Here is a 15856-nt window from a genome sequence, read left to right as displayed (position 1 = left end):
ACCAATGGCATTTTCCACAGAATTAGAAAAAAAAAAACTATTCTAAAATTCATATGGAACCGAAAAAGAGCCCAAATAGCCAAAGCAATCCTACACAAAACAAACACAAAGCCGGAGGCATCACATTATCTGATTTCAACCTCTAAGACTATAATAACCCAAACAGCATGGTACTGGTACAAAAACAAACACATAGGCTGGGTGTGGTGGCTCACACCTTTAATCCCAGCACTTTGGGAGGCCAAGGTGAGCAGATCGCTTGAGGTCAGGAGTTCGAGACCAGCCCCGCCAGTGTGGTGAAACCCCATCTCCACTAAAAACACAAAAATTAGCCAGGCGTTATGGTGGGCACCTGTAATCCCAGCTATTGGGGAGGCTGAGGCAGGAGAATCACTTGAACCCAGGGGCTGGAGCTTACAGTGAGCTGAGATGGTGCCACTGCACTCCAGCCTGGGCAGCAGAGTGAGACTCCATCTCAAAAAAGCAAAAACAACAAAATAAACAAACAAAAAACACATAGACCAATGGAACAGAATAGAGAACCGAGAAACAAAGTTGCACACCTACAGCACACCTTTGCCTGATCTTTGATGACATCAACAAAAATAAGCAATGAGGAAAGGACTCCCCTATTCAATAAATGGTTCTGACAGCTGGCTAGCCATAGGCAGAAGAATAAAACTGGACCCCTACCTTTTATCATATATAAAAATTAACTCCAGATGGATTAAAGACTTAAATATAAGACCTCAAACTATAAGCATCCTAGAAGAAAACCTAGAAAACACCATTCTGGACATCAATCTTGGGAAATAATTTATGGCTAAGTCCTCAAAAGCAATTGTAGCAAAAACAAAAATTGACAACTGAGAACTAATTACATTAACGAGATTCTACACAGCAAAAGGAAGTAACAGAGTAAACAGACAACCTACGGAATGGGAGAAAATATTCACAAACTATGCATCCAACAAAGACCTAATATTCAGAATCTATAAAGAACTTAAACAATTCTACAAGCAAAAAAAAAAAATTAAAAAGTGGGCAAAAGACATGAACAGACATTTTTCAAAAGAAAACACACAAGTGGCCAAGAAACATAAGAAAACATGTTCAACGTCACTTATCAGAGAAATACAAATTAAAACCACAATGAGATTTCATCTCATATCAGTCAGAATGGCTGTGATTAAAAAGTCAAAAACAACAGATGCTGGCAGGACTGAGAAGAAAAGAGAATGCTTGTATACTGTTGGTAGAATATAAAGTAGTTTAGCTACCGTGGAAAGCAACTTGGAGATTTCTGAAAGAACTTAAAACAGAGCTACCATCCAACCCAGCAATCACATTACTGGCTATATATCCAAGAGAAAAAAAAAAATAATTCTACCAAAAACACATATGCACTCATATGTACATTGCAAGCACTATTCACCATAGCAAAGACATGGAATCAATCTAGATGTCCATCAGTGGTGGACTGCATAAAGAAAATGTGGTACATATACACCATGGAATACTGTGCAGCCATGAAAAGAAGCAAATCATGTCGTTTGCAGCAGCATGGGTACAGGTGGAGGCCATTATCCTAAGCAAATGGATGCAGGAACAGAAAACCAAATACCACATGTTCTCGTTTATAAGCAGGAGCTGAACATTGGAAACTCATGGACATAAAGATGTCAACAACAGACTCTGGGGACTATTAGAGAGAGAAGGGAGGGAAGGGAGCAGGGCCTGAATTACTGTTGGGTACTATGCTCACTACCTGGGTGATGTGATCAATGGTATCCCAAACCTCTGCATCAAGCAATTTACTTATGTAATAAACCTGCACATGTAGACTTGAATCTAAAATGAAAGTTGAAATTATTTAAAGAAAAAGATAAAATAAAAGGAAAACCAAGGCTGAGGCATGTTTGGGAAAAGCTATTTTAGCTTTGAAGCTACCTCTCACCACATTGGCAGGAAGGGCTATGGACTAGTTGTGTTTCCCCAAAATTCATATGTTGAAACGCTAATCTCAAATATGATGGTATTAGGAGATGGGGGCTTTTGTGAGGTGATTAGGCCATGAGGAAGTAGCCCTCATGATGGGATTAGCACACTTATAAGAAAAGACATGAGTGACTATAGTTAAGAATAATGTATTGCGCTCTCAAAATTTTCTGAGAGTAGATCTCAAGTGTTCTAAACACACACACAAAGTATCTAGATAATGTAATTAACATGTTAGTTAGCTTCACTGTAGTGATTGTTTTACAACAAATTCATTCTTTGTTAAGAAGGTTTCGCCTTACATTTAGGAATAAGCCAAGAACATCCGATGTCAACAAAAAGCAACTTTGTATTGGAAGTCCTAGCCAGTTTAATATGGCAAGAAAAATAAATAAAAACATAAAGATTATAAATAAAGAAGAAAATGTATCTCTATTGTAGACAACATAATGATTTATGCAATCAAAACAAATTCAACACACATAATTATTGATTTTCAACAGGGGTACAAATGGATATTCTTTATAACAAATGATGCTGGAACAATTAAAATATCCACACATGGAAGTGATGAACCTTAACCCTTACCTCAAAAATATACAAAAATGAACTCAAAATGGATCACAATTTAAATATAAAGTTGAAACTATATAACCTCTAGAAGAAAATAGAGGAGAAAATTTTTGTGTACTTAGGTTGGTCAAAGACTTCATAAATAAAATACATAAAGTGTACACTATAAAACATACAGAGATTGAACTGTGTCAAAATCAAAATCTTTTGCTTTTTAAAAGACACGAAATGAAAAGGCAAGGTACAGATTGACAAAATATTTGCAAAACATGTATCTAATTAAAAGCCTATACCCAGAATGTAAAAGGATTCCTACAATTCAATAATAATATGGCAAACAACCCAAATAATATGGCAAACAACCCAATTTAAAAATTGGCAAAAGATTTGAAGACATACTACACCAAGGAAGATATACAAATGGCAAGCATGTGAAAAGAATCCTCATCACCATTATTTATTAAAGAAAGGCAAATTAAATCCACAAGGAGATACCATTTTATTCCCACTGGAAAGGCAAATATTAAGTATTGTTGAGGATGTAGAAGAACTGGAACATTCTTTGTTTGCCAGTGGTAACATAAAATGGTACAGCTACTTTAGAAAATAATTTGTTTTTTTTGTGACGTTAATAATACACATATGATCCACAGCTCTACTTCTAGACATTTACCCAAGAGTAATGAAAACATATGTCCACAAAAAGATTCTAATGTGAATGTACATAGTAGCTTTATTTTTAATTCCAAGAACTATAAAGATTCCAAATATGCATCAACTGGTGAATGTTTACATAAACTGGTATCTCCATAGAATGGAATACTTCTTAGCAATAAAAATGAAAATAAACTACTGATAGATACAACAACATGGATGATTCTCGAAAAAATTATGCTAAGTGAAAGAAGACAGCCACAAAATGTTACATACTATATGATTCCATTTATATGGGATTCTGTGCAAAAGTCAAACCTTAGTGATAGAAGGAAGATGTTTCAATGGTTGCCAGGGTATGGGGAATTGTATGATTCCAAAGGTCATAACAGATCTCTTTGGGGTGATGGAAATGTTTTGCACCATGATACTCATGGCACTGACATAACTGTATGTAGTTGTCAAATCTCATTGAATTGTACACTGAAAATTGGTGAATTTTATATAAATTATGCTCAGAGGTGATTTTACACACACATACATACATACACATACACATGCATAGATACACACATTATTTAAAAGGAAAGCATTTAATGTGGAAAAGATTACAGATTACACACAACTTTGTCCTTTCCATCACTGACAGAAGATAAAAAACTTTTGGCAAGAAATTTTGAATTTCAGTTTTTTCCTGTGTCCCTGATGTTATTCCTACTGCCTCTCTGGAATAAGAGAGCAAAAGACATAGTCTGTCTAAGGACCAAAATAGATCCTGTGTAAACACACACTGTGGTCATGATTGCACACATCTGCAGATGGATCTAAACCCCATAGCCTTAAGCAACGACTCTGGAATCACTGGTGTCAACACAAATCATTTATCAAAATATATTTCCCTTGCAAAATCAAGCAGCAAATCTTCAGGACTCTTGGCCGAGGAGGGAATCGTTTTGGCTAAAGCACTCTAATGCTTCTGCTAACGCAAAAGCCCATGGGAATACTAATAAATATGATGCAACAACACTTGTACTGCAGGGCAGAAGGGCAAGGAGAGGGAGCACCTCTGTCATGGATCTGTTTACTGTGTGTTTATCAATTCATATAATTATTGAGAATGTACGTGTGCCTGTTACCATGACAGGCACTGCAGAAGATGCTAAGGAGAAAAGGGTCAGGGGACAGAAGTTTGGTGTAACATGCTATGCCTTCAAAGTGAGTACATTTTTTATCCTTAAATCGTATAAAATGTAATGTATACCCTTAAATTATAAAATGTTACCTTTAAATATATAAGAAAGCAAGAAAGAATGAAAATAAATGTCACCTTCAATGTAAGAAGTTAGAAAAAGAACAAACAAAATACCCTGAAGGGAAACAGAAGGGAGGAATTAATAAAGATAAAAGTAGAAATTAATGAGATAGAAAGCAGAAAAACAGCAGGACCAATAAATAAATCCAAAAGCTGGATCTTAGAAAAAAATAAACATACCAAAAAAGCAAAAATCAAAAACTAGTTATCAATAGATTGCTTAATCAAGAAAAAAAATAAAAACAGAATACAAAATTAGTATGTGGGAAATAATTGCAGAAACTGATGAAAATGAAGGAATCACAAAAGAGTTATCTGTTCAATTCTATGTAAATAAATTTGACATAAATTTTAAACTTTCCAAATTTATTAAAAGAATTGAGCATAACATTGACAACAAAAACCAACAGTACACAAAAAATGATAACTATTAATTTGATACAAAAATCATAAATATTAACAATATCAACAACTGAAATAAGTGCCACATTAAAGGATCATATACTATGACCCAGTGGAATTTGTTCTAAGATAGTTTAAAATTAGGAAATATTTTAATAAAAGTTACCATAAGCATAGATTTAAAGAGAATAGCCAAATGATCATCTCAAATGTAGAAAAGATATTTAACACTACACAAAAAATTGAACTGATAAAAGTCATCAAGATAGGAACATAAAAAGACATATACATATACACATGTATCAGAAAAATGTGTGTGTGTGTATACATGTATGTACATGAATGTGTGTGTGTGTATTTATATAGAGCAGGAGGCGGAGCGAGAGCCCAATGGCCAGCATCATGCTTAGTGGAAAATACTAGAATATTTCCTCTAAGACAGGAATAAAAATAAATTACTAGTCAATGAAAGTACACAAGACAAGGGTAAAATATAGAAAGATGAAAGTAAAATTATCACTATTTTCAGGCATAACTCTGTATCTAAAAATTCTAAGAGATTCAACTGAAAAAGCATACACATGAGAGAAGTCAGTGAGGTTACAGAGGACAAAATTAATATGTAGAAATCAATGGCTTTCGTATATGCAAACACCAACAAATTAGAGAAAATAATGGAAGATTCCATTTACATTAGCAACAAAAAGTCACAAAGTTTCTAGGAATAAATATAAGGAACATGTAAGCACTTTGTATATGTAAAGCATATGTAAAGTATATGTAAGGCATTTAAAACATTCCCTAGTGACAGAAAAACAGATGAAAATGAGTATTCAACCATGTTTTTAAGAAAACTCACCATTCAAGATATGTTTTCCTAATTTAATTTAAAATTTTAATATACATAATTGTCCCTGTGTTGATGAAGCTATGGGGGACAGTCACTCTTGTACTTCTATTCATTGTGGGCAGGAGTATAAATTAATATAATCTTATGGAAGGCAATTTGGTTAATGGTTTCTATCAAAATTAGAAGCAAACATAGCCATTGAATAAAATGACACTTAATTTGTCTTACAGATATACTCATGCAACATGACACATGTGCAAATTCATTAATTACATCACAGTATGTTATAGTAAAAGATTTGGCATAGTGTACCTGTCCATTAGGAAGGCGCTGGTTAAATTATACTCCATTCATACAATGGAACACAATGTAGTTGTAAAATTAAACTTAAAAGAATGAGAAAGTTCTATATATATGGCTATGTAAACAACTTCAAGATTAGTATTAATAAAGAAAATAAAGACAAAAAACAACATGTAGAGTATGCTACAGTTCATGTAAAAGTTTGTGTCCGGAGAATAAGAATTCTTATTTCCCTGTGTATATACAAAGAAAATACCTGGGTGGACACACAAAAAGAAATTAGTAACAGTTGCTGCTGCTTTGAGGCTAGGAGGGGAAAAAACAGGAGTAAAAGAGGAAATTTGCAGAGTATACATTTTGATCATTTGGATTTTCAATCCATATGAATCCATTACAATTTAGAAAATCAAAATCAAAACTTTAATAGATATAAATGAAATAAAATAAAAAATTTAATTTAAAAGTAAAGACATTTAAATGGGAGAAAAGATTGAGAAAACATTGAAATACTAATAATTGCTACATGCTTTAAATGTGTTCTATCCTGTTTTAGGCATTTTACATGTTGTATCCTGTTTTAGACTATTATTATTCTCACTTACAGGTGAGGAAACTGAGGCCGAGAGCTTGATTACATGCGCTAAGTCACAACTAGGCCATCTCCAGATTCCTGCAGTTTTAACTTCTTAGCTGTGCCGCCTCCTGATATCATGTGGTGCGGTCAAAATACACACTGCAAGGGCCACAATGACTACCAAATCATAACACCTGGAGTTCAGTGCCCCACTTTGCTTACAAGCTGTGTAACTTGGAAAAGTTCATTCAACACTTAGAGACTCAATTCCCTCATGTGTCCAGTGGTTATGACTATACCTGTCCTGTCTCTAAAACTTGCCAAGAGATCATACATGTTTGTGTGTGACAGGAAAGCAGAGGGAGAGATTTAGATTTTAAATATGTGCCACAGGACAGAGATTAGAAAAGAAGCAAGAATCCATCTTCAGGGGGATTTGGACAGTACTGAAACAAATCTTGTTTATCCACTGATTTCCTTTGTGACTCTCAGGGAGAGGTTACCCTGGGGAAAGTTCTGGACCCTGAGTGTAATTAAATGGCACTTATTTAAGGAAAGAAATTATGCCGCCAAACTCTTTCACCTGAAACATTCAGATAATTGCATTATTAGCATTATTACTTGGTAGTGGAGTGAGGAAGGGGGAGGTGGTTTTGTGGACAGTATGTACCCCTAGTGTGAGTACTGTATTTCCTTATTTACGGAAAGAAAAAAAAATGGTAACTTTTCTAAGAAAATATCAACAGTCTTATCCAAAATAGTAACAACTTTAAAAATAGTGTGACACAGGAGGAGTGGGGAACTCCAGCTTATAGCCACAGTAGAACAGCTGGGAGCAGAGACATGCCCAACCTCTTGTGTGAGGAGGGCAAGTTGATGATCATTCATAAATTGATCACTGTGGGCCTCTATTAAGTGGATTTCTATTAAGCAGGAGCTCCATAGCCCCTTGGGAGTCTCGCTGCACAGTAAGGAGAAAAGCTCTCTCTGGGGAATCTACCAGAGTAACTTCAGGGTGTAAGTTTTGCTTTAAAAAATAAAGTGTTGGGCCAGGCACGGTGGTTCACACCTGTAATCCCAGCACTTTGGGAGGCCAAGGCAGGTGGATCACCTGAGGTCAGGAGTTTGAGACTAGCCTGACCAACATGGAGAAACCCCGTCTCTACTAAAAATACAAAATTAGCTGGGTATGGTGGTGCACGCCTGTAATCCCAGCTACTCGGGAGGCTGAGGCAGGAGAATCGCTTGAACCGAGGAGATGGAGGTTGCGGTGAGCCTAGATCGCGCCACTGCACTCTAGCCTGGGCAACAAGAGCGAAACTCCATCTCAAATAAATAAATAAATAATAAAGTGCTGGGCTAGGCACAGTGGCTCATACCCAATCCCAGCACTTTGGGAGGCTGAGGCAGGAGGATGAGTTGAGACCAGAAGTTTAAGACCCACCTGGGCAACACAGTGAGACCTCATCTCCACAAAAAAGTTAAAAACTAGCCAGGTATGGTGGCACTCATTGGTAGGCCAAGGCAGGCCAGGAGGCCAAGAGAGGAGGATGGCTTGAATCTGGGAGGCTGAGGCTGCAGTGAGCCATGATTGTACCACTGTACTCCAGCCTGGCTGACACAGCAAGACCCTGTCTCAAAACTAAAAAGAAAGTCATAAAGTGCCTTTAATAGTAAATAGAAATAACAATTACTGATATTGTGAAGGTGACAGTCACTGTTATTCTTACTTTAAGAGATGGCCAGGAACAATTCCCCGATCTCCCTCAGGAATCCATGACACTGCCTCAGAATACAGTACTCACACTGGGGCTACATACGGTCCAGGAAACCGCCTCCCCCTTCCTCACCCAACTACCAAGTAATAATGCCAATAATGCAATTATCTGAATGTTTCAGGTGAAAGAGTTTGGGGGTTTACTTCATCTACATCACATGCATACACAGTCCCAACACTAAAGCCAGAAAAATATTGATTTAAATACATTTGCTGCTGATTAATTCAACTTGGGATGTATAAGTATTGATAATCCTTCACAATCCCATAAGAATTCCACAGGAGTTGTCCCCTCTGATCCTCACAACAAACTGTAAGAGAAACTAGTTATCCCCACTCTAAAGACAACAAAATGGAGGACTGGCAAGTTTAGCTGATCTCTCCCAGGGTAGATTAGGAATAAGAGTCAGGACAGGGTCTAGGTCCAGGGTTCCTGCAACCACCCTCCTCTTAAGTGTCTGCTAAGGTCTTTTTGAGTCTTAAGATTTTGGAAGCTAGAAAGTTAATTAACTTAGCCCCAAAGCTGTCCCTATGAGTACCCTTCACCCACTCTTAAAGAGGAGACAGACAAAATGGAACTGGGTACGTCACATTCATCTCCTGGTCTACTTAGATTATCCAGAGTGGGAATGTACCAGGCTATAGTTACATCTCTCTCTTCTCTCTCCTGGTTATTGACATTAAGCTACCATGTTACTCACTGATCAAAACTGGAAGCAAACTAAAATGAAAACTTTTTGGCCCTAAATTACTCCTTTGACCTCTAACCTGAATTTTGGCTGCTTTTGCTTAGCAGTTACTGATTCAAAGGCCTGTATGTAAGCCACAGTGACCATGCATCAACCCTCCATCTGGTCAATGATACTGATTTAATGAAGGGTAATGCCATGGCTGAAAATGTTGTGTGAATGACCCCGACATGGCGTGCCAGCCACTGAAGGACCCTGCACCACAGAGGCCCATTGTTCTTCATGAAAACACTCAGACGTCCCCCTACCACATACCACATACCCATGCCCAGCTCCCAGAAAAATCTGGATTCAGCTATTCAACAAATATTTATAGAGGACCTCCTAGGTGCCAGACACATTCCATGTATTGGTATTATGGGATCTTTGAGGTGTTGCTTTTCTGGCCAGAAACCTGTGGTCAATGGTACCTTTGCCCAAGTTTTGCTCGGGCCCACTGGGCTCATTCCACCTACTTGGCCTGGCAGGCTGCGCTCAGCTCATGCTACCAGCCTGGATCCCACGCCTCCAAGGAAGACTGTAAGTCAGGCGTGGAGCAGCGAGGGGTGTGTGAGCAACTGTGGAGTCTGGCCACTGCACAGCCAGACATGCTGGCTGCTGCTGGGGGCAGGCAGCTTCAGGTGCTGGCATGGGCACCGGCTCTCTGTGAGGCTGTGGCTAGACCAGGTGCACTGCAAGCAGCTTCCTTGGCTGACACTGGGGAATGCAGTGACACCTGGAAGCTTGGAGATGCCAGGAACCACAGGGCCCCAATGAGGGAGTCACAGCCCTGGCTCGGGGAGCTCCCAGGTCTGGGCTCCCTGAAGGGCCACAGCTCATCTCCCCTTCTCTTCACCTTCAATGTGGTGAGCAAGGAGCATGTTTCAGCCCTGTTTGGGTTACAGCTCTTTTAGCCTCACCATTCTGCAGGTCCCAAATTCTTGTCTTACGACCAGGAAGAATGAGGTATGCAGACAGTGGAGGGTGATTAAGATGAAAAGGAGCTTTATTGAGTGATAGAACAGCTCAGAGAAGACCCACAGGGGGCAGCTCCTTTCTTCAGCCAGGGTGTCCCATCAGGTGTTCAGCTCCTAGCAAAGAAGGTAGCTCCTCTCTGCAGCTGGTCTTCCTGTCCTCTGTCTAGCTCTGGCTCAACCTGGTGCTTTTATGGGCCTCAGTGGGGAGGAAGTGAGTGCCGATTGGTCAATAGGCAGCATGGGTGGGCCCAGAAAAAGTACCACAAGTTCCCACTCTGGTCTGTGGGACTGGCAGCCTGGTCCCCAACCTTCAGACCCTCCCTGGCCTGAAGGTGGGGACTCACTGAGGACCCTCCCCCTTCTGCCCAGGAGCCTCTCTGCCTCCTGCCACCACCCATGGTGCCCAGGCTGTTTGAACCAAGGGGCACCTGCAGGCCAGTGCTGAGCTGCCCTCAGCACCCCCTCAGCTTCCCCACTGAGCTCGTCGGCACCCAAAGTCTGGAGGGGACCAAGGCGACAGGGGGCTGGTGTGTCAGTGCTGCCCCATGTGCGTGCACATCTGGCCAGGCTGTGACAACACCCAGGCTCAACTCCAACCCTGCTCCAAGATCAGAGCAGGTGCTGGGAGCTGGGAGAGGCCAAGAAGAGGAAGCAGACACCCCTGAGACTGTTGGGCAAGTGAGGGGGCCTTCCTCAGTCCCTGAGGGTGCAGAGTGCAGTGAACGCCTGGGTCCCACACCTGAGAGGGGAGGGGTCCCACCTGCTCTGTGTAGTGTGCACTCCAGCCACACCTCCTCACAGCCTGGAGTTGGGGCTCTCGGTCCTTGCTGGGCCCTTTTCTGCCCACCCTTTCATGCCCAATCACATTGCTCCCCTGCTAGCGGGTGGCACAGTTGGCTGCCTCAGGGATGCAGGGCACAGGGGACCCACTGCTGCCATTGCTGCTCCTGCAGTCACTCCTGCCACCACCGCCCACACCTCCCTGCTGCAGCTGATGCAATGGCAGTGGCCGCTCCAAGCGGCCCACCACTGCTGTCATTGGGAATATAGCAATTAACAACACAAACAAAACCCCTACCTTTGTGGCACTTATATTCTAGTGGGGAGATTTAGATGATAAACACAATAATAATAATACTAAAATATTTAAATAAACTCACCTACTATATTTCTCCAAATCACACCTTCAAGCCTCTCTGGGGCTCTAGTTTCTAGACTACATTTCTGCCCAGGTCTTGGTTTCTAATATTCACCACTCACCTTCAAACACTGAGCCTGCCTTGGTGTTTTGGCCACCATCACCCTCAGCCACTTCTGACAGCTGGAGCCCTACCCTGAATCTCGTTATGTGAAATCCCTCACCCATGCACTCAATGAGACATGTTGGGAATTGTGCTGGGATGTCCATCATCCTCTCCCATTAGCTGTTCCCTGCACTGTGAGTGGAGACGGCTACTATCAAGTCCAGGGGGTCTGACTAGCTCTAATCACAGCTCCCTGCTCCACTCCCTCTTTGGTCTGGTTCTGGAGCCTATCAGCCTTTAGGGATCTGAGATGGGAGCATCTCCAATACAATAGTCATTCAGAAGGAGATTGATAACCCAAGGGAAGGATGTACAATTCCATGGTAGGACCAACAATTCCATTTTGAAATCTACTACACATATTGGGCAGTGTTCTTTCATCACTCAGCATTGCTTAGCTTCAGTTTCCACCCTTGTCAGGGTCCACCCTCATTCTTCTTTTCTCCTGTGTCTCCCCTAGCCCCACTCTGTGCTTGCCGATGTGCTCCCTCTCACCTCCCAAGCTTCCACTTCCCTGCTAAGCACACTTCTGAAGGTATTCTTTCTCCCTAAGCCAGCTTTTCCCTGTTACTACCCAGCACATCCATATATAACAACAAAAATCCTCTCTTTATTCCCATGGACAGGTAAAAAAGAGGTAAAGGAAAATCCTGACAGTTATATGCAATGGAAACAGAAAAGAACTAAAATTCAAATCTCCAGGCTCTGAGGTCTTTCTAGTAGTCTACATGGCTTATGGCTTGTAAGAATTTACTAGTGACCTAACTTCCTTGTTTTGGAGCTCTCAGGCAAAAACGTCATTCACTCTTTTTGTCTTTATGATCTCTCTCTCAATACACACCCACACAGAGTGAGAGAGAGAGAGACAGAGAGAGAGAGATACACAGTCTCTTGACTTGGTTTAGGATGGGGAGGGCGGGCGTATGGAAGTTGATGCATCAAAGGCCTCCATATCTTGGTGAGGCTACTGGAGGGAAGAGCAAGCACACTTTTGCTTAACAGAAAGATATTTGGCTTTTTTGCCCCTCTCCAGTATCTAGGTGAGCATTAATCTACATAACATCTACAAAGACTGCTGAGCTATTCAAAGACCAGCATTACACTGCACAGTGTTACTTAACAAGGAGACTAGCAACAGCTTACACCCTTACAGCCAAGGAATTTCTAGTCTTGGCCTTTAGTCAGGAAAGGAAGAGAGTGGAAATTGAAAATCATTCTGATATCTGCCTCACTCTAAGGATCCATATTAATGTCAAATGAATAAGATTGGTTTCAATAGCAGTGTTGTGAGGCTGAGGCAGGAGGCTGAGGCAGGAGGGTCCCCAGAGCCCAGGAGTTTGAGTCTAGTGTGGGCAATATAGTGAGACCCTGTCTCCTAAAAAAATACATAATTTAATGGACAGCTACTTTGTGCTGTGTTCTGTGCAAGGCACTAGTATTGGAGAGTCCATTGACAATCAGAAAGAGATCTTGTTCACAGAGGAGTGTAATAAATTAACAAAGGAAATGAATGTGTGTGGATTGTTCTAATACCAGATACAGGGCGGCAGCGATGATGGCAGAGGTTGACCTAGAATGCTATGGTTTCAAGAGAGGGAGAGTTTCCTTTGGCTTGATGATCCAAGGAAGACTTGTTGAAGAAAATGTTATTTTATCTGGGTCTTGAAGCATTAGTAGAATTGCACACAGGGAACGTGCTAAGAGGAAGAAAAGAAATTTTCAGGCAGAAGGAATAGCAAGCATACACAAAGGCCAAGTTAGAGAGCGTGGGGACTGTGTTAGGAACCCAGTGTATAGTTTCAGGGAAGGAAAGGAGCCTGAAATAAAGTAGCAGATGAACTGGATGTCAAGGAGTTCCCAAGTACCTGACAATTTCATCAATTCTCTTTGATGGTAAACAAAACAAGACAAAACCCTAGAGGCAGTTCTTTGCACGGAAGTCCTTCAGTTTTGTGTCATGTGGCCCTGTTACCCTGCCTGAAGGCGGCCTCTTTGTTTGTGCACCATCTCTTGTCTGCATAACCTGCTCTTCTGCTTACCTGTGCTTTCTGTTCAGCTTGCATATGGCATTGTCTGGCCCTGGTGTGACTGCAGCCTTGAAAGAGTTAACACACTTTTCACCTTGCGTCTCCTTACCTCAGTGTCTTTGTACCTCAAATCTGAATTCTCAAAAAAAAAAAAAAATTTGTTGGATTGGACTGATTCAGGTACACATTTCTAGTTCCACCAGTTGTGACTGGAGAGGATGGTACCCCAGGGCAAATATGGCAGTCCATGTCCACCCCTGAAGCAGCTGCTATACGTAAAAGTGATATCAATAGGCATTTACCCCAAACAAGAATCATAAGTTTCTAAAATGTCACTAATGTCTGCAAACACTGAAAAAGATAAGGAGGTCTGCAATGCATACCTTTAGAAATTATTTCAGAAAGGTAAGAAATTTGAAAGTTTTGGCATTTACGGAAACGACCTTCAGTTACGTGAACAATCGCGATATCGAGATGTTTGTAACTCTGCACTGCTGAATAAATGAGATGATTCACTCCCTTGAGTCCCCATGACCTCTCTGAGATTCGTGGGTGTAATAATTTGCTTCATTTCTCTCCACTCCAAGATTCCCAATAGTATGTTAAGTAGGAAAACGAAGCCTTTCTTTGCCTCATCCCGTATGCATTCAAATCACTTGTAGTGTGCAGAACATAGTTTATGTATCCACTTATGTAAACTTACCAGGATTATGAACAGAATATATTCTCACCAGGCAAAGGCAGTGTTTTACTTTTATAGGATACATAATCTGATAAACAGTGTCAGCAGAAAAGGGATTTTACCAGGTAATGGCTAAGAAAGTGGAGGGGGACTGCAAATAGATACTTTAAAAACCTTTTTAGTGCTGGTTGCCTTTCCTTTATAAGGTTACCACAAAGCCACCTACTGTTACAGTGTCTGATGATTTTAATGCATCAATATTGGCTGTGAATTCCTTTCCTTGGGCGAGGGTGCACAGGTCAAAATGCAGCTGCCACTATGCTGCTTCCAGCATACCACTAAATTTGACTAGCTTGCCCCAATAGTTAATTGATTAAGTGATAACTGATTATGTGGGTGTGAGCATGTTGTGCATCTATAACACACACACACACACACACACTACCAACAGCAGAAAATTAAGCTCATCATTCCTATGAACATATGTGACTGCTGAAGCCATAGATCTACCACTGCAGTTGACTCCTCTGACAGCCCCAAACTTAAATATGATCCATGTTTTCCCATCAATAAGGTGGTGTACTATTAACTTGGTTTTTGTGATTCTTGAGGTAATCTAGAAATGTTCTGTCTCCTTCTATGTTTATAATCTTAGCATACCAATTTCACTAAAAATGTCCTAGTTACATCCTGCAGGCATCCAGGGCTCAGCTAAGATTTTCTGCTTCCAATTAAAGAGAAGAATTGTAACATTTAGGGAAAATATTAGGCTGTCCAATGAGTGTCAGTAGCTGAAATTTTCTACTAGTACAGATGATAAGAATTCTTTTGCTATGTGAGCCTGATCTGCTTCCACAGTACTTGAAACATCCGCAATGTATGTAAGTCCAAGGAGTTAGTTGTAAGTTAGAGCTGAAACCAAAAGGAAACAGAAGCAAAGAAAGCCCCTGTAACTGAGAGAGGCTAATTTCCACAAATGGTCACTGAATTTGATTCTGAGTTTCTCAGTGGTCAAAGCCAAAGGAGCTCATGCTTTGTTACTGAAACAGTGTTTTAAGGCTGCAAACCAATGATTTTTAAAACATATTGGTCCAAAAGTCAATTGCTTGGGGCTAAGAACCAAGAGAATATGTCCACTATTTAGAATATATGGACTTCACAGTGAATATCCTGATAGCCTTGAAATTTGTAATAAGAGAAGCGAACTGTTACATATTTTTTCCTTTGGTATAAGTGCTATGGATTCCGGAATGTGAGCAATTCCACCTTCAGTTGGCCACAAAAGCATGTACCTCACCCTAAAATAAATGAATAAACCTGGAAAGGGATGCAATGTGCATATGTACCAACTTGCCGAGTGTTATCAACCCATGACGGAAAATAAGGGCACTTTTCCAGGGCTACACAAGTTATTCCCAGAGGCCCCCAGGGGCCTCAGGATTCTTCTGCATTGGCCCCTTCATCAAGGTCAAGCACCACATTACCCCTCCATCACCAAGGTCCCTGTGGGACTGCCACTGCTCTGGTCTCCATCTCTGCTCATTTGGAGGCTGTTGTCTCCCTGCAAGTGCTTTCCTTAATGCTCTCCACAGCAAACCTGGGATAAGGTCCACTTTGTTAAAAAGATTTTGTTTTGAATGTCAAAGATAAAGAAATGAAAATAGCCCGGCAAACTGAGACTTACAAATATTCGCC

The sequence above is a fragment of the Pongo abelii genome, chromosome 1 (genome assembly GCF_028885655.2).
Source record: "Pongo abelii isolate AG06213 chromosome 1, NHGRI_mPonAbe1-v2.0_pri, whole genome shotgun sequence".
NCBI classification, from domain to species: domain Eukaryota; kingdom Metazoa; phylum Chordata; class Mammalia; order Primates; family Hominidae; genus Pongo; species Pongo abelii.
The sequence above is the reverse complement of the archived record's forward strand: the minus strand, read 5'-3'. Positions refer to the sequence as shown.